The sequence below is a fragment of the Entelurus aequoreus genome, linkage group LG22 (genome assembly GCF_033978785.1).
Source record: "Entelurus aequoreus isolate RoL-2023_Sb linkage group LG22, RoL_Eaeq_v1.1, whole genome shotgun sequence".
Classification (NCBI taxonomy): domain Eukaryota; kingdom Metazoa; phylum Chordata; class Actinopteri; order Syngnathiformes; family Syngnathidae; genus Entelurus; species Entelurus aequoreus.
In genome coordinates this window covers 746,763-770,923 of record NC_084752.1, presented here as the reverse complement: position 1 = coordinate 770,923, position 24,161 = coordinate 746,763, and the positions used below count along the sequence as shown (strand labels likewise).

At 38.2% G+C, this 24,161-nt stretch overlaps 1 protein-coding gene across 9 annotated transcripts in view; it reads left to right on the top strand.

Annotated features, from left to right (window-relative positions):
* Positions 1-24,161, top strand: part of LOC133639584 (lymphoid enhancer-binding factor 1-like) — a 222,460-nt gene that overhangs the window by 77,154 nt on the left and 121,145 nt on the right. For 8 of the 9 annotated variants that reach the window (XM_062033020.1, XM_062033017.1, XM_062033018.1 and 5 more), the window contains one exon: positions 14,008-14,084. The exons of the other annotated variant lie outside the window; for it this stretch is intronic. The gene's annotated coding sequence lies outside the window, so the exon portion shown is untranslated. The remainder of the gene's footprint in view (positions 1-14,007; positions 14,085-24,161) is intronic. 9 annotated transcript variants of the gene reach the window in all.

Below are 24,161 nucleotides of genomic sequence, written 5' to 3'. Positions count from 1 at the left end.
AAAAGAAAATGCCTGAACTCTGCTGCCAACATAGGGCGAATTTACTGTGCTCTTATCTGATCAGAGGATCAGATCAGAATATTCTTTTTTGGCTCCATACTCTTTCATTTCAAGTTTTGCTCTGTGAGGGTTTCTGTGCTCATCTCAGCCCCTATGACTCTTTTGCTTTTTTTTTGTTTCAGAGCGTTCTCCCTCACGCTAGTTGCCTCTCCCGTTCCTCTCCTATCCTTTTTTCCCGCTCATCCGCCGGGGTGATACAAGGCAGTGCTAAGGGTTCTAAGGAGCCCTTGAAGTGTCGGCCCCTCTGAGAGCACTTTAAAGGGCCATTTCATCATGTTGGTGAAGCGGCACTTGAGACCGGGCTCAAACATGACTTGTGTGAAACTTGCAGAAACTCCCTGGAAAGTTTTGCTTTTATGCCACTTTTTTTTTCTTGGTTGTGGATGTCAGCCATTGACTTTCCTTTTTAATCTTGAAACTGGTTATTTTCAGATCTGCGCCTTAAGTAGATTGTCTTTTTTTGAAAACTTTGGTACTGCTTGCTAATTATCCTGGATTATGTTAGACTTGATCAGAGCTTCCAATTACATCCATTTAAGGCCACAATTACACACCAAACCAAACCTCAGTCATTGTCCATGCTCCATAGGTTTTATATGCAGAGGACTGTCAAATTTGGAACTTCAGCAATGTTTGGCACTAACCCATACGGGACATATTCTTTACTGCTCGCTAGTGTTACCATATCTGAGCTACTGTGTAGAAATATGGGGAAATAAATACAAAAGTACACTTCATTCATTAACGGTCTTACAAAAAAGATCAGTTAGAATAATACATAATGTTGAATATAGAGAACATACAAATCCTTTATTTATTGAATCAAAAATACTGAAATTCCATGACATAGTGAATTTGCAAACAGCTAAAATTATACACAAAGCAAACTATAACCTGCTACCCAAGAATATACAACAATTCTTCTCAAAAAAAGAGGAGACATATCATCTTAGAGAAAAATGTAATTTAAAACATTTGTATGCACGTACAACACTTAAGACCTTCAGTACATCAGTATGTGGAATTAAATGATGGAATAGATTAAGCAAAGCAATCAAACAATGTACTAATATGATCCACTTCAAGAAACTCTTCAAACTTAAAGTGTTTACAAAGTACAAAGAAGAAGAACCATGATAAACATTCTGAATTTATTTCATCCATCCATTCTTTCATTCTCAAAATAATCTTACTTATCTCATCATATGAAATATGACTTACTTCACCAATTATTATTTATTTATTTATTTTTATTGTGATTACTTATGGAGTATATTGTGAATAAATTGAGAACAGAAGGTGAACTGTTATGTTAAAGAAAAGGGGTAGGATTAAATAAGCTCTGCTTCTTCCTACTCCTTTTCGAACACGTTGAAAAGAGAAACTGGAAATTGTGATGTATCATGTTGTATGCTTGCATGTTCCAAATAAACTCAAACTCAACTCAACTGCTAAACCATCCATGCTGCCCGACACAGGAGACTTTCATTTGGACATTTGTCTCAAATGGTTACAGTGTTTCTATATTAAAGGTAGTGTTGTCCCGATACCAATATTTTGGTACCGGTACCAAGATTATTTCGATACTTTTCGATAATTTTTTAAATAAAGGGGACAACAAAAAATTGCATTATTGGCTTTATTTTAACAAAATATCTTAGGGTACATTAAACATATGTTTATTATTGCAAGTTTGTCCTTAAATAAAATAGTGAACATACTGGACAACTTGTCTTTTATTAGTAAGTAAGCAAACAAAGGCTCCTAATTTAAGTCTGCTGACATATGCAGTAACATATTGTGTCATTTATCATGCTTTCATTTTGTCAAAATTATGAAGGACAAGTTGTAGAAAATTATTAATCTACTTGTTCATTTACTGTTAATATCTGCTTACTTTCTCTTTTAACATGTTCTATTTACACTTCCGTTAAAACGTAATAATCACTTATTATTCTGTTGTTTGGATACTTTACATTAATGTTGGATGATACCACAAATTTGGGTATCACTCCGATACCAAGTAGTTACAGGATCATACATTGGTCATATTCAAAGTCCTCATGTGTCAGGGGAAGTATTTCCTGAGTTTATAAACATAATATACATTTTTAAAAAACAAAAGATGTTGTGATGCCAAAAAATATCGACGTATTCATAGTAGTATTGACTAGATACGCTACAGTACTTGGTATCATTACAGTGGATGTCAGGTGTAGTTCCACCAATGGCGTTTGTTTACATTGTGAAGGCGGGGAGCTACGGTGTGTAGTGAAGCATGTTTAGCTATTCCTCGTCCTGCAGGGATGATACTTGTAAGAAACTTACTTTATTCGTCGCCATGGAGCCGAGGATTAGTGATTTAGAAGTAGCTAAAACACTGCCGACTGGGGCTGGACTTTAGCCGCTAGCTAGCTAGCCATGTCTTAAAGCACCTCTTCCTGAGGGTTTCAGTGTTATAACTTCACCTTTATTGTTAGTTTTTAAGCCAAAATGCGTCCGTTCTCCCTTTTCTGTCTACACACTGTCTGCTTGTAAGTACCGTATTTTTCGGAGTATAAGTCGCTTCGGAGTATAAATCGCACCGGCCGAAAATGCATAATAAAGAAGGAAAAAAACATATATAAGTCGCACTGGAGTATAAGTCGCATTTTTTGGGGGAATTTATTTGATAAAACCCAAAAATTAGCTAAATAATATTATTTGATATTTTACGGTAATGTGTTAATAATTTCACACATAAGTCGCTCCTGAGTATAAGTCGCACCCCCGGCCAAACTATGAAAAAAACTGCGACTTATAATCCGAAAAATACGGTACTCTGTGATTGTGCGCTGCCGAACATGCTCCTCTGCTCTTAAACCAGCAATAAGACGACGTGACAAAGGGGGCGCAGCGCACCGGTACTTTTCAAAGGCGGTATAGTACCGAAAATTATTCATTAGTATCGCGGTACTATACTAATACCGGTATACCGTACAACCCTAATTAAAGGACAATGTTGCGATATTTGACGAAAATTTTGAGTGCAGCCCCTTTCACACTTCTCTTTAGATTTGGTAGTTCTGTGTGGACAGCGTCAACAAAATGGGGATTGTATCACAGCCACAGCACGTGCCACACCACTCTGAGTTTGAATGATTTGAATCATACGAACATTGTAGTACAACGGCCGGCACGCACTTGTCCTTTGGGTGGTGGTAGTGTGCTTAATTTAGTGATGTGAGGAGATGTGCGGAAGCTTGAGGCGTGTGTCGAAGGGGTCGTTTCTGTGAAGCGCGTACCGAGGCTTGCTTCATGTAGACGAGGAATAAGAAATGATGACGTGTGAAACCTCGCTGCTTCGTGACGCGGTTTTAATTTTGCAAGGAGATTCAACATTACATTCTCTGAAGCTCCATTTAAAATGTGGGCTTTTGATTGTTGCGGTCTGTTTGCAATCTGGATGGATAGTAAAAAGCTTTTTTTTTTTGTTGCTCTTGTACTTTGTATTGTTACAGTCGATGTCTGTGTAAACCCACCAATGGCATTTGTTAACATTCAGGAGCACCAGCTTGCTATTAGCTATTGTATCCTCTTACGATGTTTGGTGAAGCATGTTTAGCTATTCCTCGTCCTGCAGAGATGATACTTGTAAGAACTGTAGTTTGTCGCCACGGAGGCAAGTATTAGTGATTTATAAGTAGCTAAAACACTGCCGACTGTGGGTGGACGTTAATCGCTAGCTAGCTTTGTTTTAAAGCATCGCTTGCAGAACGGCGCTTCAGGTTTTAAAGCTTCAACACTATCGTTACTTTTTTAAGCCAAAATGTGTTCATTCTACTTCTTCTGTCTCCGCAATGTGTCTGCTTGTAAGTGCTCTGTGTGTCTGCTTTGACTGACATGCAACTTTGCTCGTATTAAAAGCAACGTAACGTAGTGACGGCGTCACGCCGTCATGTCTGTTAAAAAAAAGTACCGGTATTTTTTAAAGGCAGTATAGTACTTATTTAAATTGATTAGTAGTGTGGTACTTTAATAGTACAGGTATACAGTAAACCCATGTCATGACATAGTAATTATTTAGTAGCGCAATGGTCTACGCATCCACCTTTTATGCCACATGACGTGGGTTCGATTCTCTGCACTGTCATTATTATTTAATGTCCGCTATTGTCTTATAATAAGATTCACCAAGCTACTATAGTAGCTACAGGTGCTCTTGGGGTAGACAAATGGTTTTATGGATGCCACCCCTGCAGAACTAGGTTCACCCCCATGCCACCCCTGAAAAGAATTGTCTGGACACGCACAAAAGTGGATGGTCTCTGTGTAAAAGTGTGTCCTGCAATGTCATTGGGACTAGTGTGTGAAGCTACTGTAAGACTCATTTTTCTTGTGTTGAAAATACTTCAGGTTTTAATTTATTCAGACATTTAAACATCTGACAGATGAAGGCAGGATATGGAAAAAAAACACAATATTTGGTTTAACAAAAGCTCACTTTTATTTTATAAGAAAAAAATAAAATAAATAAATAAATATTGACTGTTGTTACCCCCCTAAAAAAAAAAAAAAAAATACATATTGACTGTTGTTACCCAAAGTATATTAAGTGGGATTTTTCAGAAAAACAAATATATACAGTAACACAAAAACAACCTGTCTCTGTGATCACTATAGGTGTATAAATAATAATATAGTGTTAAATAAAATCAGTCCCTTGGGCAAAAAACTGAAAATAATACAGCCCTCCAAAAAGTGCACTTCTGCTGCTATTGGAACATACTAACTACACACACTATGACACTAAGAACGCCAAAGTCATCAATCAACAATTCTGCAGTCCTGGTTGACATAAGAGGTAACCTTATTTTAGCCTAAAGGCTACAAGTGAGCAGATATGGAAATTAACCGGCAACAGTTAACGTTAGTTACTCACCGGCACTATCACTGGAACTGGGGCTGCAGGTTGAAGCAGAGGAAGAGGGGCGTGCTTTGTCATCTCTGTCGCTGCTTCTCCATGTGTCGAAGACACGACACGGTTCTCGAACGTTCAGGTTATGTGCGGCCTGAACATGTCTCAACATGTTTGTTGTACTTCTCCCCTCACATGAGAGCGAAGCCTGGCAATAATTGCATATTGCCGTTTCCTCGTCGTATTTTTTTGTAAAATGAAGCCATGCCTTGAGGCGTTTTTTCCGGTCCGTTATTTTTGCTGCTTTCTGTATCTGCCGCCTAATGACTGAACTACGTCATTTCCTGTTATGTCCCACAGGGCATTTCCTGTGGGACGGGATTCATTCCCAGGGATTCGAATAAAGAACCAACTCTTTTTCTTTACTATAGTGGCTTTGATAACGGGAACCGGTTCTCAAAAAGGGATTTGAGTCCATGGAATTGGTTCTTTTCTTATCGAACAACCGGGAGAACCGGTTTCGAACATCATCCCTAGTTCTTACGCATCTTTTGTTGCAATGTTGTGAAGTGCACAGACAAATCATTGTCGGGTCTACGGTTACGGCTCTGATGCTACAATTCTGTGGGATCTCTGTGTAAATTAGCCTGTTCCTTCATTGGGATATTTCACTGAATTTTGAACACTATCCTTTCGGGGCATTTTGTCCTGGTTGGAAATTTGTGGATTTTCCCACAGAAAATGAAGACCGGAACATGATGTGTGGTCAGGTGAAACGACATCACAGCAAAAACAACAGTGGAGACCCACAATTGCATGACATACTTCAAAATTAAACCATCATAAACCTGAAAGGACACATGTGTATGCAGCTCCTTCTCCAGCTTCCCCAGCTACTGTTCTCTCATGTGTATTACTTCTCCTCCATCCTTTCACCTATTCTGGACATACTATCGTCTCATCATCCTTGACGCGCTGCTTCTTCCGCCTCTAAATCCCCCACGCCCCCGCGTCACTCGGCCCATCTGGGCTGTCTGCTGGAGTCGAGAACGTCGGTCCCTGTCAGGGGAGCTCAGTGGGGCCCTGCTGAAGACACAAAGGGCGGATTACCCCAGCTGCCAGTCACACTAAGACCCGCACACAACAGCTCTTCTTGAGTCTATACCGGTGTCCTCAGCCCTCGCGCCCGGACCCATCACAAAGGGACATCATTAGCTCTCGCACAAAAGAGCCCCCTGCTTGCCCCGTCTTAAGCAACACCGCAATCAGCCGCACAAATACTCTGATTAGTGGCGATAATATGCATGTGTAATATATGCTAAGAAAGTGTCATCTGCTCAAAATGGGAAAGACACAGTACATATTGAAGGCACTGTGTTGTTAGGGGCACTTTGTTTGCACTTAATAAAACTAAGACGTTCGTTAGCATTCATCTACTTTCTGTTGGACGAGTGACAAGGAAGTCATGCTTTTTGTGTTGGATTCAAATGATTGATTGTTTTGATTTTTTAAATTTTAAACAGGTTTCAGGGACAGTCCCTTTTTAAATGTTGGTGATAGGGATGTACGATAATGGCATCTTACCGATATCCGATATTCCGATATTGTCCAACTCTTAATTACAGATACCGATATCAACCGATACCGATATATACAGTTGTGGAATTAACACATTATTATGCCTAATTTGAACAACCAGGTATGGTGAAGATAAGGTACTTTTTTAAAAAATTAATAAGATAAATACATTTAAAAAAAATTATTGAATAAAAAAGAAAGTAAAACAATATAAAAACAGTTACATAGAAACTAGTAATTAATGAAAATGAGTAAAATGAAGTGTTAAAGGTTAGTACTATTAGTGGACCAGCAGCACGCACAATCAGGTGTGCTTACGGACTGTATCCCTTGCAGACTGTATTGATATATATTGATATATAATGTAGGAACCAGAATATTAATAACAGAAAGAAACAACCCTTTTGTGTGAATGAGTATAAATGGGGGAGGGAGGTTTTTTGGGTTGGTGTACTAATTGTAAGTGTATCTTGTGTTTTTTATGTGGATTTAATAAAAATAAATAAAAAAACGATACCGATAATAAAAAAAACGCTACCGATAATTTCCGATATTACATTTTAAAGCATTTATTGGCCGATAATATCGGCAGGCCGATATTATCGGACATCTGTAGTTGGTGACCATAGTTTGGCCGGGGGTGCGACTTATACTCAGGAGCGACTTATGTGTGAAATGATTAACACATTAGCGTAAAATATGAAATAATATTATTGATGTCATTGACGTAAGAGACTAGACGTATAAGATTTCATGGGATTTAGCGATTAGGAGTGACAGATTGTTTGGTAAACGTATAGCATGTTCTATATGTTATAGTTATTTGAATGACTCTTACCATAATATGTGAGGTTAACATACCAGTTGCTTATTTATGCCTCATATAACGTACACTTATTCAGCCTGTTGTTCACTATTCTTTAGACATTTTAAATTGCCTTTCAAATGTCTATTCTTGCTGTTGGCTTTCATCAAATACATTTCCCCAAAAACGTGACTTATACTCCAGTGCGACTTATGTTTTTTTCCTTCTTTATTATGCATTTTCGGCCGGTGCGACTTATACTCCGGAGCGACTTATACTCCGAAAAATAAGGTATTTGTTTTGTTGAAAACATTTTGAATCTAGTTAAAAAATGTTTCTAATTTAAACATTATGCAGCATCATAATCTATATTTTCTAACACATTTCGCCTTTGCTAGCATTTGAAAAAAAATAAAAATAGAATGCTGTAGAGCAGTGTGAGTGCAGGCCGCTATAGTGTGGGAAAGTGGAACTATGCACAATACAAAATGAGTTCCGACAGAACGTTGATTTAAATAGGTCATATTACCAAATTACCATTTTCTTTCTACATTTAATACACTTCTTTGTGGTCAACATATCATGTAATGAAGGTTCTTTGGTCAACATTTTGCATAGATTATGTTTTACAGACCATCTTCGAGCCACTTTCAGGATGAGCCATTTTTTGGGCGGTCTTATTTACGTGCCTCCACTTTGACTGCGTCTTGTCCCCGTAAGCTATGATGTAGTTTTTTGCGTTTCCGTATGGAGTCGACTGATAGATATACATTCAAACTAGAGTTGGCCAGATAACAATATTTTGGTATCTGAGGTATTTTGATACTTTAAAAAAAAAAAAAGCGGACCACAAAAAAATGTGTTTTGGCTTTATTTTAACAGAAAATCTTATGACACATTGAACATTTGTTTCTTATTGCAATCAAATAATAATTTTGCCATTCAATAATATAGTGAACATACTAGACAACTTCTCTTTTACTATTAAGTAAGCAAACAAAGAATCCTAATTTGGCTGCTGACATATGCAGTAACATATTGTGTCATTTCCCCTTGTATTAGTTTTTCAAAATCATGGCGGACAAGCGGGAGAAAATGCATTATTAATCTACTTGTTCATTTACTGTTAATATCTGCTTACTTTCGGTTTTAACATGTTCTATCTACACTGTTGGAATGTAATAAGCATGTATTCTTCTGTTGTTTGATACTTTACATACGTTTTGGCTGATACTATAAATTCTGCTATCAATCCAATACTAAGTAGTTACAGGGTCATACATAGGTCATAATTCAAGTTTTCCTGTGTCCAGGGAGATATTTCATGGGTTTATAAACAATAAAAAAGACAAAAGATAATGCTGATAACAAAAAACATTGATGTAATCATTGTAGTATCGACTATGTACGGCTCTTTTACTTGGTATCGTTACAGTTGATGTCTTTGTAGACCCACCCATGGTACTTTATTAGTACCAGTATACCGTACAACCCTAGTTCAAACTATACGCTACTTTGTATGAGAAATGGCAACAGCGGAGGATGCATGTGCATGTACGAGCTGGTCTACCCCAAAACAAGAGGATAGAGAAAAAGAAAGAATTTAGTGACTACAGCGTCGGACTACAATGGCGGTCTCATGCAAAGGTCTTCAGGTAAATGTTTACCATATATGGAGATATCCACTGACGTCACAGGTCAGAAAATGACCAAATTCAGAGAAAATTCTAAATGGCTGGCTGAATAATTGTGTTAGGGCATTTGGTTTAATCTGAACAATTTCAGTTCGGCAATTTAATGGGGGTGATGTGACACAGCTTAATATCTTGGCGACATGTGAAGCTTGTGGAAAAAATCCATACATTTTTCGAAGCATTGAATAAATCACACGGTTCAAAGCGTGGGGGAAAAAAAGGAGCGTAAATTACGGTAATGTGAGGTTTTTTGAGACATGGTGTCTTATCAGAGTGGACGTTAGGGGTGTGGGAAAAAATCGATTCGAATTCAAATCGCCATTCTCACGTTGTACGATTCAGTATCGATTCTCATTTTTCAAAAATCGATTATTTTTAAAAACATTTTTAATCAATCCAACAAAACAATACACAGCATAACAATGCAATCCCATTCCAAAAGCAAACCCGACCCAGCAACACTCAGAACTGCAATAAACAGAGCAATTGAGAGGAGACACAAACACCACACAGAACAATCCAAAAGTAGTGAAACAAAAATTTATATTATCAACAACAGTATCAATATTAGTTACAATTTCAACATAGCAATGATTAAAAATCCCTCATTGACATTATCATTAGACATTTATTTAAAAAAAAAGAAGAAAAAAAAAGAACAATAGTGTGACAGTGGCTTACACTTGCATCGCATCTCATAAGCTTGACAACACACTGTGTCCAATATTTTCATAAAGATAAAATAAGTCATATTTTTGGTTCATTTAATAGTCAAAACAAATGTACATTATTGCAATCAGTTGATAAAACATTGTCCTTTACAATTATAAAAGCTTTTTACAAAAATCTATTACTCTGCTTGCATGTCAGCAGACCGGGGTAGATCCTGCTGAAATCTATGTATTCCATGAATAGACAATCCTTTTCAATCGGAAAAATATCATTTTTGAATCGAGAAACGCGTTGAATCGAAAAAATCGATTTATAATGGAATCGTGACCCCAAGAATCGATATTGAATCGAATCGTGGGACACCCAAAGATTCACAGCCCTTGTGGATGTAGTTTTAAAGATAATCTGATTCTACTATTCTTTGTCTTTGACATTGCTATGCAGGAAATAGGTGACTTTAGTATAATTTGGCATTCCCAGACATATAAAAAAGGCAATAGAACGTTACTGGAAGGAGATGAAAACAGAGACTTTACTCAGGGGTGGTTTGTTTATGAGCATCGGTCCGAGTCAAAGCCAAGGCTACTCCATGGGAGCAATGAAACCAGAAGAGGTCGAGTGACATTGACAGCGGTGGATGCCTTCACAAACACACACAAAAAGCAACAGGCGTAGAAGGTCAACAAGAATGAAATTGTCTTTCTGGTACATTTCATTCTAATACACAAGGACATTTGGAGCACAATTGAATGTTTACAGAACATTCCACTATTGTCACATGTCTTTAAAGTGTAGCGGCACGGGAAAAACGTCACCTTCGCGGGGCCTTTCGTCGCTCTGGCTTTGTGAAGCAGATGGCAGACATGGCTAGAAGGCTTTTGGCTTCACTGTACTTCCTCTGGGGTTCTCAGATGGAATCAACGAGTTCTACTGTTTACTGGACAAGTGTTGCCACTGTCGATAATCATCATTTTTGTTGAAAGTTTTTTACATTTACGATTCTGAGGCTTGTCAAGACGAAATGACTCATTTGCATACATTTCTTTTTGTCGGGCCCCGAGGAGGAAAAATCTATAAAAGCACCAAACATCCTGTCTTAAAAAAAGGCTTGCTTGATGTTTTTGTCAGTGCAAAGGTGCGAAACTAAACCTGTCAAATTGGCACATTGTGTCTGTCTGGAAGTGTTTCCTCTCCAGTAACAACTCAGGGGAATTGTGTGTTTGTGTGCGACGAGAGGAAATCAATCAGGGGGAGTATGAGTGCCACGCTCCAGTAGTTGTAACAGTTAATAACCTGATGGTGTGAGCTAGTGCACATAAGAAATCAGCTACCAAGCCTGGTTAGTTATTTCCTCTGGCACAGGGCGTCCCCATTTGACTACTGCAAGGCTATTCAACTGCACTGCAAAAAGTCAGTGTTCAAAAACAAGGGAAAAAAATAAAAAAATGAGGGGTATTTTACTTACACTAAGCAAAATTATCTGCCAATAGAACAAGAAAATTTGTCTTGTCAAGACTTTCCAAAACAAGTCAAATTAGCTAACTTCAATGAACCCAAACATACCTTAAAATAAGTATATTCTCACTAATAACAAGTGCACTTTTATTGATAGAAAAAAAAAAAGAGACCATTTTGCTCAATATGTTGAAAAATAATCTTAAATGAAGTAAATGCTAGTGCCATTATCTTGACATAATGATATGCGCTCGGCATTACATTTGTTGAAACCAGCAAACTTATACTAAAAACTAGTTTATTGTTCTTAATGGAAAGGCAACAAGGCAAGCGCTTGTTACTCTCGGGGTCTACTAGCCGCTCAGGCAAATCATATTGTCTAAAAATGCATTTTTCCATGGATAACATGACATCATCATGCCAAGTGTGTGCTCTTTCAGTCAGTTAGTGCGCATATATACAGCCCGGCCCCCGGCAAAACATTTTTTAATTGTAATTTTGAAGAATTTATCTGAATGTGCATGAACTATTTCTGTTCAAAATAGTTAGAAATGTCACATGTTAAATTATTAAATATTAACTGTCAGTTTACTGTACTGTGCCAACTGTACTACTATGTGAGTACGTATGTTCTACTGTTTCATTGAAAATAAAACAGAAAAGTCCATTTGGCTGTCATCTGTTTTAATTATGAGACACAATTGTGTCAAAGTCATGATTTTTTTATTTCATGCTTGAAATAAGAAATGATGACTTTAAAAAAGTAGTTTTCTACTTGTGAGTGTTGATGACACAACAGTTGATATTCTAGTTTCAAGCATGTTTTACTCAATATAGCTCATCAAATCTCAGCAACAAGCTGTAATATCTTACTGACATCATTTAGGAGCAAAACAAGTAAAACACTCTAGCATCAAATCTGCTTAGTGAGAAGAATGATCTTCACAGACAGAAAATAAGCAAATATCACCCATATTTCAGATATTTCATCTTACTTAGATTTCACTTTTTGCAGTGTGGTGCCCCACTGACCGAAATCCAGCCCGGGAATAACACCAGACTGGACCTCGAGTTTAGTTCAAAATTTGGGAGGGACTAACATTTTTGCAGCAAATTTGTAAAACAAAACACAAAACACTATAGAGTGCTCTGGGACCAGTGTAAACACATTAACAGATCCATGCATGGACATTTTAACCTCCAAAAGGCCAGCGCCCACTGCTGTGGACACTTGTCGTTTGCATAACTGAGCTATTATTTTCCAAAAATAGTAACTTTAACAAAACAAATAGAGCAAAAACAAAGGATGTTAGTTCTTAAAATAAGAAAATAGTGAAGGGAGAATTTTGTCTTTGTGGTAGGGCTGGGCGATATGGCCTTTTTTTAATATCTCGATATTTTTAGGCCATGTCACGATACACGATATACTGTATATCTGGATATTTTGCCTTAGCCTTGAATGAACACTTGATGCATATAATCACAGCAGTATGATGATTCTATGTGTCTACATTAAAACATTCTTCTTCATACTGCATTAATATATGCTACTTTTAAACTTTCATGCAGAGAGGGAAATCACAACTAAGTCAATTTAGCAAAAGTGTATTTATTAAACAGTTATTAAGCAGTGGCACAAACATTCATGTCATTTCCAAAACAGAAAGTGCAAGATTGTCAGAGACATTTTAAAACAAGCTATTAGTGCAACTTTTGTGCATATCACACAAGATATTTCAATAACTGTCAAATAAAAATGAGCTGCATAATAGGAAATCAAATCGCTATGTGGTAGGTTCCTGCGGACGTTATCTCCTTCTGTTGTTCACTATTTGTTTCATACGGTGTTGATGTGGAAATGGTTGCCTCGGCATTTTGTTGGTGTGGCACCGAAACGGAGATGTTGACATGCGGAGTTTCAAGCACTCTTCATTCTCTAGCGGGTGACTTTTCAAATGATGCTACATATTAGCAGTAATGCTACTTTTTGTAGCAACGCTTTTGCCCCACACTTGACAAATTATGGTTGTCTGTTCGACATATTCCCACTTGAAGCCAAACCACCGCCAGACGATGGACCCCCTGCTGTTTTTCTTGGGAATTAATTCTTCTTCCTTCATTTGTTACCAGATTCGCACCTTCTTTCTCTCGTATTACCACTCGCACCACAGCTAACGTTACCCATGCTGCGACCTCTGCTCCGAGAGGGCGAATACGTATGTGACGTATGTAAGAAAGTGCGCTTGCTGTCTGTGAGAAGAAGAGACAAGAAAGAGTGAGAAGAGCCTGTAGTGTAATGCCCACAGCTAAAAGCAACTGCGTGAGAACGTATAGTCGAATATCACCATATAGTCATTTTCTATATCGCACAGAGACAAACCCGCAATATATCCAGTATATCCATATATCGCCCAGCCCTACTTTGTGGTCTTTAGCTTTCTGGAAATGTGGCCCTTTGAACAATTTAGTTCAATAACCTTGGTTTACTAGATGCATTAATGCTTCAAAGTTGCAAAAATAGTCTTAAAAACATGAAGTATTTAAATAAATCAAACCACTGTCTGAATTTGTATACAATAACATTTTACAATACTAGCCAGTTTCACGCTGCCTGTAAAAGCTGGTGTTTTTCCAACTATTCTGATTTCTACGTGTCTATACCATTTTTACAGAGCTGCAAATTGGGGGGCCAAAGTCCACCTGGCAGTTTTTAGCCATATCAAAGGTTTAGTAGCAGACACCTGTGTGTGTAAAGAGCATCATCAATTATGGATATGTCCACAATGTGTTTTTTTATTTTATTTTCAATGTAGTGTGGTTAACTTCTTTTTACATTTGTGTAACAGTTAAGAATGTACAATGAGGTCGACTCACCTTCGCAATCCTTCCTCTCTCCACCGGCTACACCTTTCATCTTCAAAGGGTGAGTAGTTTTGTTTTTATTTTACTTTTATCAAACGGCAATTTAATTATTTTGTATTACAGCTAAGAATGTTACTTAAACATTTCCTGCGTGTTTGTAATGGTGAAAGCTTGACCCTGGAACAGCTTCATTTACTATACATATTTTTTATGGGGAACATTTATTCCAAAAATGTGTTTGATATGTTGTCAAAAGCATCGATGATTCGATATCAACACACCAAAAATATTTTGATACCTGGTTTTTCAGTATCGTCTATACCGAGTACATTTTGTACTCAAGCTTCAATTCCCAGCACATGAGCAGTATGGATGTATACAGAGTACCCGAATACCTAATTAGGTCGGACCAAGAGGACCTTTAAAACTCTGGACTAATGATACGTTTATCAGTATTTCTTTTCTCTCCAGTTGATCGTCGCAATTATGACACACGCGCACGCTGTCACATTCATTCAGGTGCAGCTGTAAACGGAATCAAGGTTCACTAACAACAGAAATTCAATGCGAAAATTGGCATAATGTGTCTGGGATCCTGTCGTTGAGGGGAAAGGGGAAATGATGTTTACGGGGACTGTGCACTTGGCAAACACTACATGGAGACAGGCCAGCCAGGGGCCAGCACTAAATGTCTATATTACTTAAAAGAAAGCTGGTTTTGTTTAATAAAATCCCACCCAAAACTTTTATGAAGTCAAATACAAATAGGGAAAGAAGAGAAGTGTCCCGAACTTCTCTTTTCTAAATTTAATCTGTACATCAGATATGGGCATCTACGTCAACAATATGATTTGCCTAAAAATCGTGAAACTTGAATTTTTTTTGACACGCCTAACCACCAGTGTTCATATTTGAACTTTCTTTTACTTGAAAACATGTAAACTAGGCAAGGCAACTTTATTTATATAGCACGTTTACCGTATTTTTCGGAGTATAAGCCGCTCCGCAGTATAAGTCGCACCTGCCGAAAATGCATAATAAAGAAGGAAAAAAACATATATAAGTCGCACTGGAGTATAAGTCGCATTTTTTGGGGGGAAATGTATTTGATAAAAGCCAACAGCAAGAATAGACATTTGAAAGGCAATTTAAAATGTCTAAAGAATAGTGAACAACAGGCTGAATAAGTGTACGTTATATGAGGCATAAATAACCAACTGCTATGTTAACGTAACATATTATGGTAAGAGTCATTCAAATAACTATAACATATAGAACATGCTATACGTTTACCAAACAATCTGTCACTCCTAATGGCTAAATCCCATGAAATCTTATACGTCTAGTCTCTTACGTGAATGACATCAATATTATTGGATATTTTACGCTAATGTGTTAAAAATTTCACACATAAGTCGCTCCTGAGTATAAGTCGCACCCCCGGCCAAACTATGAAAAAAACTGCGACTTATAGTCCGAAAAATAGGGTAGAATAAAAACTAAGAATCATCTTTTTATATGATGTACTTAGTCCATAAGTAACAAACGTGTACTTCATGTTTAGTGACATGCTCATTCTTATTTTTACACTTTTTTTTTCCAAATTCCATTGTATGTTATACTCTTCTGACACCACCAGATGGCAGTATTTGTGTCCACATAAGCGGCCATAAGACCCCAATTCAGTAGTGTACACAATTTTGGAAATAAGAGCTAAAAGGTGCGTCCAGTCTCTTACGTGAATGAGATAAATAATATTATTTTATATTTTACGGTAATGTGTTAATAATTTCACACATAAGTCGCTCCTGAGTATAAGTCGCACCCCCGGCCAAACTATGAAAAAAACTGCGACTTATAGTCTGAAAAATAGGGTAAATAAACAAAAAGCAATATTGGAAAATATAGTAAAAAATCTGAAATATTGGCACTAAACACGAATAAAAACACAGTTTGTCTTTGAATATATGTGTTAGCCTTTTTAACAGACTATTTTATTACAAATTACATGACGACGTCACACTAATACCATATTGAAAGAATAATACATACATTTGTTGTACTTCAACTAGGCTCCATTTCACTGCTGTTCTTTGTAGAATATAAAATAGTTGACTATAGTTATTTATGACCCTATTTTTAAGCACAGTAATGTTTGTTTTGATATACTGGGAGGCTATAGTCAACTGCTGTTCTTTTTTGAATTTATACATTATTTACCTCTAGGCAGCTGATACTGATATTTGAATGCCGTGCAAAAGTATGTTGAAGATTTGTCTTTAACACTTGACAGTTTGAAACATTTCTAAATAGGGGTGTAACGGTACACAAACATTTCGGTTCAGTACATACCTCGGTTTAGAGGTCACGGTTCAGTTCATTTTCGGTCCAGTAAGAAAACAACAAAATATACATTTTTGGGTTATTTATTTACCGAATTTGCAAAATCTTCCACCAAAAATATTTTTCTTAGTGTAATATTTGATGTGAAGTAATGGGAACCTTGGATAGGTCAATAATTCATCATAACATTGATTTTGATTCAATATTATGTTTTGAGCAATGACAGTTTGAAAGAAAAAAAAAACAGCTTTGTTTTATTAGTCAACATTGCAACTTTTTCTAAATTACATTTAACCTTTAAGCTTTTTTATTTCACTTTTGTTATGTTTTTGTTTATTTGAATAGTATTTTTAGAATGTGCCGTGGGCCTTTAAAACATTAGCTGTGGGCCGCAAATGGCCTCCGGGGCACACTTTTGACACCCCTGCTATAGATAATAAAAAATTAAATGTGATAAATCTATGGATAAAAAGCAGAGCCTGGCGACGCATGCGCGTTTATCATAACTCTCTCTCTCTCTCTGTCTCTGCCCCTCCCTCACCAATGCTGCTGTTTGTTTTGTTTTTAACCCCTTCTTAACCCTGAACGTACATTGAAAATACACGCAACCCTAACTCCAAATGCCGGACATTTGAGGCATTTAAGAAACTCCGCCCTGACAGCTCCGCAAAAGAGGACATGTCCGGTGAAAAGAGGACGTATGGTCAGTCTATCCTAGCCCGTTAGCTGCTAGCATGCCGTGTGTTGTGCCTCGGTGTGCATTGTTTACACAACGTGCGTTACGCTACTTAATATGTCCGTGTGGAAACTCGTTTGGTACGCCTCCAAACCGGACCGAAACCCCCGGACCGAAACCCCCGGACCGAAACGGTTCAATACAAATACACGTACTGTTATGCCCCCAGTTCTAAATAAAATAGTAATTTCAATAGTACATTAGTCGAGTTGTTTTTATTTTCATCAAGGTCATTGAATAAGTATTGATAATCAGGGAAATTCATAGGCATCGTTATAGACTACTAAAATGATGGTATTGTGACATACAGTGTTTGATATTAATTGCCTTTATTTGAGAATGAATGTTTTTTTAAACATTTGTCATGTAGAGAACAATATCATTGGCAACCAAAGCCAGAAGCATTGATACTTAACAACCATCATGCAACCAAGTGCAGTAAACCTGATCCATACCCAAATATGCATGGTTATATATATACACTGTGAGTCAAAACAGGCTAGTTTGTGTTCACTGTTTAGCCCTGCGTGTTGATGTGATGAGACACCCAGGCTGATAACAGCAAGCCAGAGGTAGTGCCGCTCTTTGTTTGATCTATAGCGGCCCAGGCCAGCGGCTACAGATGCAGCAGCAGGGTCAGTGAGTTGCGCTGTGTGCTTGATTAGTGACTGGGGCAGGGGGGCTCCCTACCCCCATGCCCCGACCTTAGCAGGTCAGCTCCGACCCGTGACCCCGGCACAGCGGGTCCTGACGCAACGCTCAGTGCTTTCTCCAATAACACAGTGGGATGAAAGGAGTGGCGGTGTGTGCTCAGAGTACCGGGCCACTTCCCCTTTGGACCTGAAGAATGAAACACAAACAGTGCACAGTGGAGGGCAGCCGACGGAGAAGCTGGGCTGGCCTTGGAACATTCAATGTGGCCACCGCGAGCCACAATCAACAAACCTTGCTGCGACACACTGACTGGATCGATTACATTGAAGGAAATGTGCAATGTTTGTTCAAGCAGTCCATAGCATCATCTATTTACCATGACTAATAGAGGCCACAATCTTTCCAGAATGCTAGTTGACATCTGATTTGTTGACGTTTCTGAAGGAAATTTCTCAAGTGACACAATTTGGAGTTCAATCTAAATTTTCTGGAAAAAACATGCCCCAAGTGTTGTAACCTATTCGCTACACACTTTTTGTAGAGTTTTTTGTAATGCCATTGCAGAAGGGTACCAGCGATGGCAAAGAGAAGTGTGACGATAACCATAGAACTGGAAACTAATGACTTTGTTCATTCCAAATGTCTATAAAAAAGCCACTTTGTGACTGTATTCCATTACGTGTCTGTCAGGCATCTGTCAGGGTGAGTAGTAGGGGTGTAACGGTACGTGTATTTGTATTGAACCGTTTCGGTAAGGGGGTTCTGGTTCGGTTTGGAGGTGTACCGAACAAGTTTCCACACGGACATATTAAGTAGTGTAACGCACGTTGTGTAAACAATGCACACCGAGGCACAACACACGGCATGCTAGCAGCTAACGGGCTAGGATAGACTGACCATACGTCCTCTTTTCACCGGACATGTCCTCTTTTGCGGAGCTGTCAGGGCGGAGTTTCTTAAATGCCTCAAATGTCCGGCATTTGGAGGTAGGGTTGCGTGTATTTTCAATGTACGTTCAGGGTTAAGAAGGGGTTAAAAACAAAATGCGCAGCAGCATTGGTGAGGGAGGGGCAGAGACAGAGAGAGAGAGAGAGAGAGAGAGAGTTATGATAAACGCGCATGCGTCGCCAGGCTCTGCTTTTTATCCATAGATTTATCACATTTAATTTTTTATTATCTATAGCAGGGGTGTCAAAAGTGTGCCCCGGAGGCCATTTGCGGCCCACAGCTAATGTTTTAAAGGCCCACGGCACATTCTAAAAATACTATTCAAATAAACAAAAACATAACAAAAGTGAAATAAAAAAGCTTAAAGGTTAAATGTCATTTAGAAAAAGTTGCAATGTTGACTAATAAAACAAAGCTGGTTTATTTTCTTTCAAACTGTCATTGCTCAAAACATAATATTGAATCAAAATCAATGTTATTATGAATTATTGACCTATCCAAGGTTCCCATTACTTCACATCAAATATTACACTAAGAAAAATATTTTTGGTGGAAGATTTTGCAAATTTGGTAAATAAATAACCCAAAAATGTATATTTTGTTGTTTTCTTACTGTACCGAAAATGAAGCGAACCGTGACCTCTAAACCGAGGTACGTACCGACATTTTTGTGTACCGTTACACCCCTAGTGAGTAGTATACTTTACTTAATTTTTACCAGTGGTTTTATACCTAGGCAGCAAGGTGGGGCAGTTGTTAGTGCTTGTGCCTTCTAGGTTCGATTCCCGGGCTCGGGTCTTTCTGTGTGGAGTTTGCATGTTCTCCCCGTGACTGCGTGGGTTCCCTCCGGGTACTCCGGCTTCCTCCCACCTCCAAAGACATGCACCTGGGGATAGGTTAGTTGACAACACTAAATTGGCCCTAGTGTGTGAATGTTGTCTGTCTGCCTGTGTTGGCCCTGCGATGATATATATAATATATAAAGGTTTATTTGAAATAGGGACGGATACAAAAACATAGATATCTGAAACAGTTATCCAATGTATGCATCATAGTGTTTGTAGCCAAAGCTCATTTACAACACTTGTCCCCAACAACAACAACAACAACACAGATCTAACATCATTAAAAATAGGCAAAGAGGAGTCGATAATAATGATAATAGTAATAATACAGAAAAAGTGCAAACTAGATAAAAGCCAATAATAATAAGTCTAATAATGAAGTGCCGACTTGTCCAGGGTGTACCCCGCTTTCCGCCCGTGTGCAGCTGGGATAGGCCCCAGTGGTATAAAATGGATGGATGGATGGTTGTATACCTGCCTGACAGTTTAATTATTGGGTGCATAATAGCAGTAAAAACACCAAAGTCTGCGTAACTTTAGAGGCTAAACTTTTCAACACAATTTTAAATGCCTCAAGGGCACTGCACTCTAAAGCAGGGTTTTTCAACGTTTTTTCCAGACCTGGGACCTCAAACTGATCCTGAAAAGGAGCAGGGACTCCCTACTAAAATTATGATTGTATTTGAAACTAGAATGGTCCTGACGATACTTTGTTATTGTGCAATACTGAGCTACGATATTCAAATACCGTACTTTCCGGGCTATAGAGTGCACTAGTATTTAAGTCGCATCCACCAAATTTTAGAAGAAATAAATATTTTGACATACCGTATTTTTTGGAGTATAAGTCTCACCTGCCGAAAATGCATAATAAAGAAGGAAAAAAACATATATAAGTTGCACTGGAGCCCGGCCAAACTATGAAAAAAACTGCGACTTATAGTCCGAAAAATACGGTACATTTGTCGCACCGGACCATAAACCGCAGGTACGAAAATGTTCTTAATGTTTATTCACGTACCTTAATTGTTTCCAAATGGTGCCTCTAACACAGCAGTAAAACGGCGGATCCAACACAACAGAAGTCGTCGTCATGGACCCAGTAGCTGCAGAAGCTAACTCTCCAATTAGCTAAACAGACTCAATAACTCCACGGTGACATTTTGGTGAATTTACGAAACTGAAACAATTAAAAAAGAATGCCATTGTAAGTTAATAATACTAACACAGACACACATGTTGGCATTTTAGCTAATGCTAATGACGCTAGCTTGATTATATTACAATAGCACATACCACTATGCATGAAAACACTAATACAGACATCACACATGGTTTAGTAAGTATGAATTGTGTTAGTTATATTGTAAAACTTACAAACATTGCTTAGAGTGATAAATGAAGAAGCCTTTTGAGCCGAAATGCTATAGACAAATTGTAGACAAAACGGAATATACTTCCGGTACAAGGCACGAACTCAGGATGCACATTTTCAACCCGCAGCACCTGCAGTGAGTGAACTCGTCCAAAAGATAGCGCCACAGCACAAACAATGACACACCTTTTTAATGTGTCTGTGTGTTTTTTATTAAAACTATTTGTTGAATACAAAACATTATGGCCGTTAGCGGGAAAAAAACATTAATTAACCGCACCGTTTTATAAGCTGCAGGGTCCAAAGCGTAGAAAAAAGGAGCAACTTATAGTTGGTAAAATATGGTACTACGGTATAGTGCTGCTAACAAGCTAGCTGGCAACTAGCGCAATAACCGTTAACTGGCAACAAGCATCCTAATCGTTAGTTGGGAACTGTCGCGCTAATCGATAACTGTCAAATAACATGCTAATTGCTGGCTGGCAACTTGTGCCTTAATCGCTTATTCACAACCAACACGCTAATTGCTAGCTGACAACTAGCACACTAATCACAAGCTGACAACTGCCACGCTAATTGCTAGCTGACAACTAGCATTCTAATTGTTAGCAGGCAGTTAGAGCACTAATCGCTGGCTATCTTAAATGCAATGTTAGTGTGTGTTTAAATACTTTTTAATTTGTGGAAAAATTTATTGAATATATATATCTATATTAAAAAAAAAGTTTAATCAAATAAACATTTCGCGACACCTGTGTAATACTTTTGCAGACCCACTGGGGGTCACAAAACCCCAATTGACGACCTCTGCTCTGTAGTGTTCCAATGTATTGGCTGTAGGGGGGACAATGCCAAATATACCAGAGTCCATTTTTTTAGATGCCCTAAAAATTTTCTGTAGTCTTCAGAAAATAAAACCGTCTGTTTGATGTTACACTATCTATTTACTATGAATTGTAGCAAATACACATATGGCTATGAATACCACATTGCAATCAGGTGATTAATACCTGCTGCTACCAACACAGCAAGTCCGTACTGCCATATTGACATGTACAGTATTCCTCCAGTCCACTATAGAAATGGTGGCCGTCCCAGCTGGTTGAAGTTTGTAGGTAAACACCATCATCAGCTTTCCCTCGAGGCTCCTAGGTCAGCCAAGTGTTATTCTATCCATTAGTCCTCCTATAAGTGACAGCAGGATTCAGGAGGACTACACACACACACACACCTAGTGCAGAAAAGACATAAGCGTCTACGTTTAGGACCCACAGGATTTTTCTTCAGGCGGTAGAATGAATGTGCACCTGCAATAGTAAAGGATAGCATCTGTTTAAAAAAAAAAGAAAAAAGTCAGATTTTGTTTGTCCAGGTTTTAGAGAATTCTCTTTGTGAACTGACTCTTAGTTCATGTGACGTATCTTTTTTTTTTTTTTTACTTTTAGACTTTACCTGTAGGTCACCTGCCATTGACTTTTTTTAATTTTATTTTTTTTGTTTATTTATTTTTGTCCTGTCCAGCTTCTCAGGCAAATCATATAGCAGATGTAGATGCCCATATCGGCTGTTCACATTTACTTTACAAAAGAGAAGTGTAGGATACTTCTCTTGTTGCCTTATTTGTATTTGACTTTATTAAATGTATTTATATTATCATTTGGTGCAGCCGGGCCGGAGCAGGAGGGGATAGAAAGAGAAAAAAAGGAAGACAGAGGGGGGAATTGTGGGGACAAGAGGGGAATTAGACAGAGAGACAAAAACAACAAACACAACAACAACAACAATAGAGCAACATCAGCAAATACGACATGTACAAATATGATGGTAAAAGTGATAGCAAATAAGCAGTTAGCGAAAATAATACAGAAATAATGAGCATTATTACACTACAAATGGAGCAATACAAATACCAATAGAAATAGTGCTATTGATAATGAACAATACCAATACTTTACCTCTATTATCAACAATACAGTTGTTCAAATGCAGCACTAACTAGAGATACGAAAGAATGCAGAAAAATGGAGGGGAAGAAAGAGAAGCAACCTATATTAACCTTGTAGATTGTTATAGTAACAATAGGTTAAGCTTTGTCAGTGTGCCATGTGTTACCCATTGCCATTGACTTTTTAAGTAAAAGTATTGAGTTTTGGAAACGACATGGGGGAGCAAGAGCGTGTACATATGCGGCAACTCAGTGACGTCGCCAACTACTGACCTAGCATTCAAAGTAAAGCGTTTTCAGTTATTTTCACAGATCAGTGTTAAGTATTGGAGATGGGTAAATGTCGCCTCAGCCATTGTATTTACACTGCACTGACACAATGTTTCATAATAGCGCCATATGCTGGATTAAAAGAGTTACTACTTTTGACTTGCAAATTCAATTATTGGTTTATTTTTTAATTAATAGCTGTGCAGAAAGGAGTATTAAACGCGTACCTCGGGCCAATGAGCCAAATAGTATACACAAAAAGAAAAGGTTTTCTTATTTGGCATTACAAGATCAAATGTTTCCTAGGAGTGTAATGGTACGTGTATTTGTTTTGAACCGTTTCGGTACGGGGGTTCTGGTTCGGTTCGAAAGTGTACCGAACGAGTTTCCACACGGACATATTAAGTAGCGTAACGCACGTTGTGTAAACAATGCACACCGAGGCACAACACACGGCATGCTAGCAGCTAACGGGCTAGGATAGACTGACCATACGTCCTCTTTTCACCGGACGTGTCCTCTTTTGCGGAGCTGTCAGGGCGGAGTTTCTTAAATGCTTCAAATGTCTGGCATTTGGAGTTAGGGTCGCGTGTATTTTCAATGTACGTTCAGGGTTAAGAAGGGGTTAAAAACAAAACAAACAGCAGCATTGGTGAGGGAGGGGCAGAGACAGAGAGAGAGAGAGAGTTATGATAAACGCGCATGCGTCGCCAGGCTCTGCTTTTTATCCATAGATTTATCACATTTAATTTTTTATTATCTATAGCAGGGGTGTCAAAAGTAAATGGTAAATGGATTGTACTTGTATAGCGCTTTTCTACCTTTTTAAGGAACTCAAAGCGCTTTGACACTATTTCCACATTCAACCATTCACACACACATTCACACACTGATGGCGGGAGCTGCCATGCAAAGCGCTAACCAAGACCCATCAGGAGCAAGGGTGAAGTGTCTTGCTCAAGGACACAACAAACGTGACTAGGATGGTAGAAGGTGGGGATTGAACCAGTAACCCTCAGATT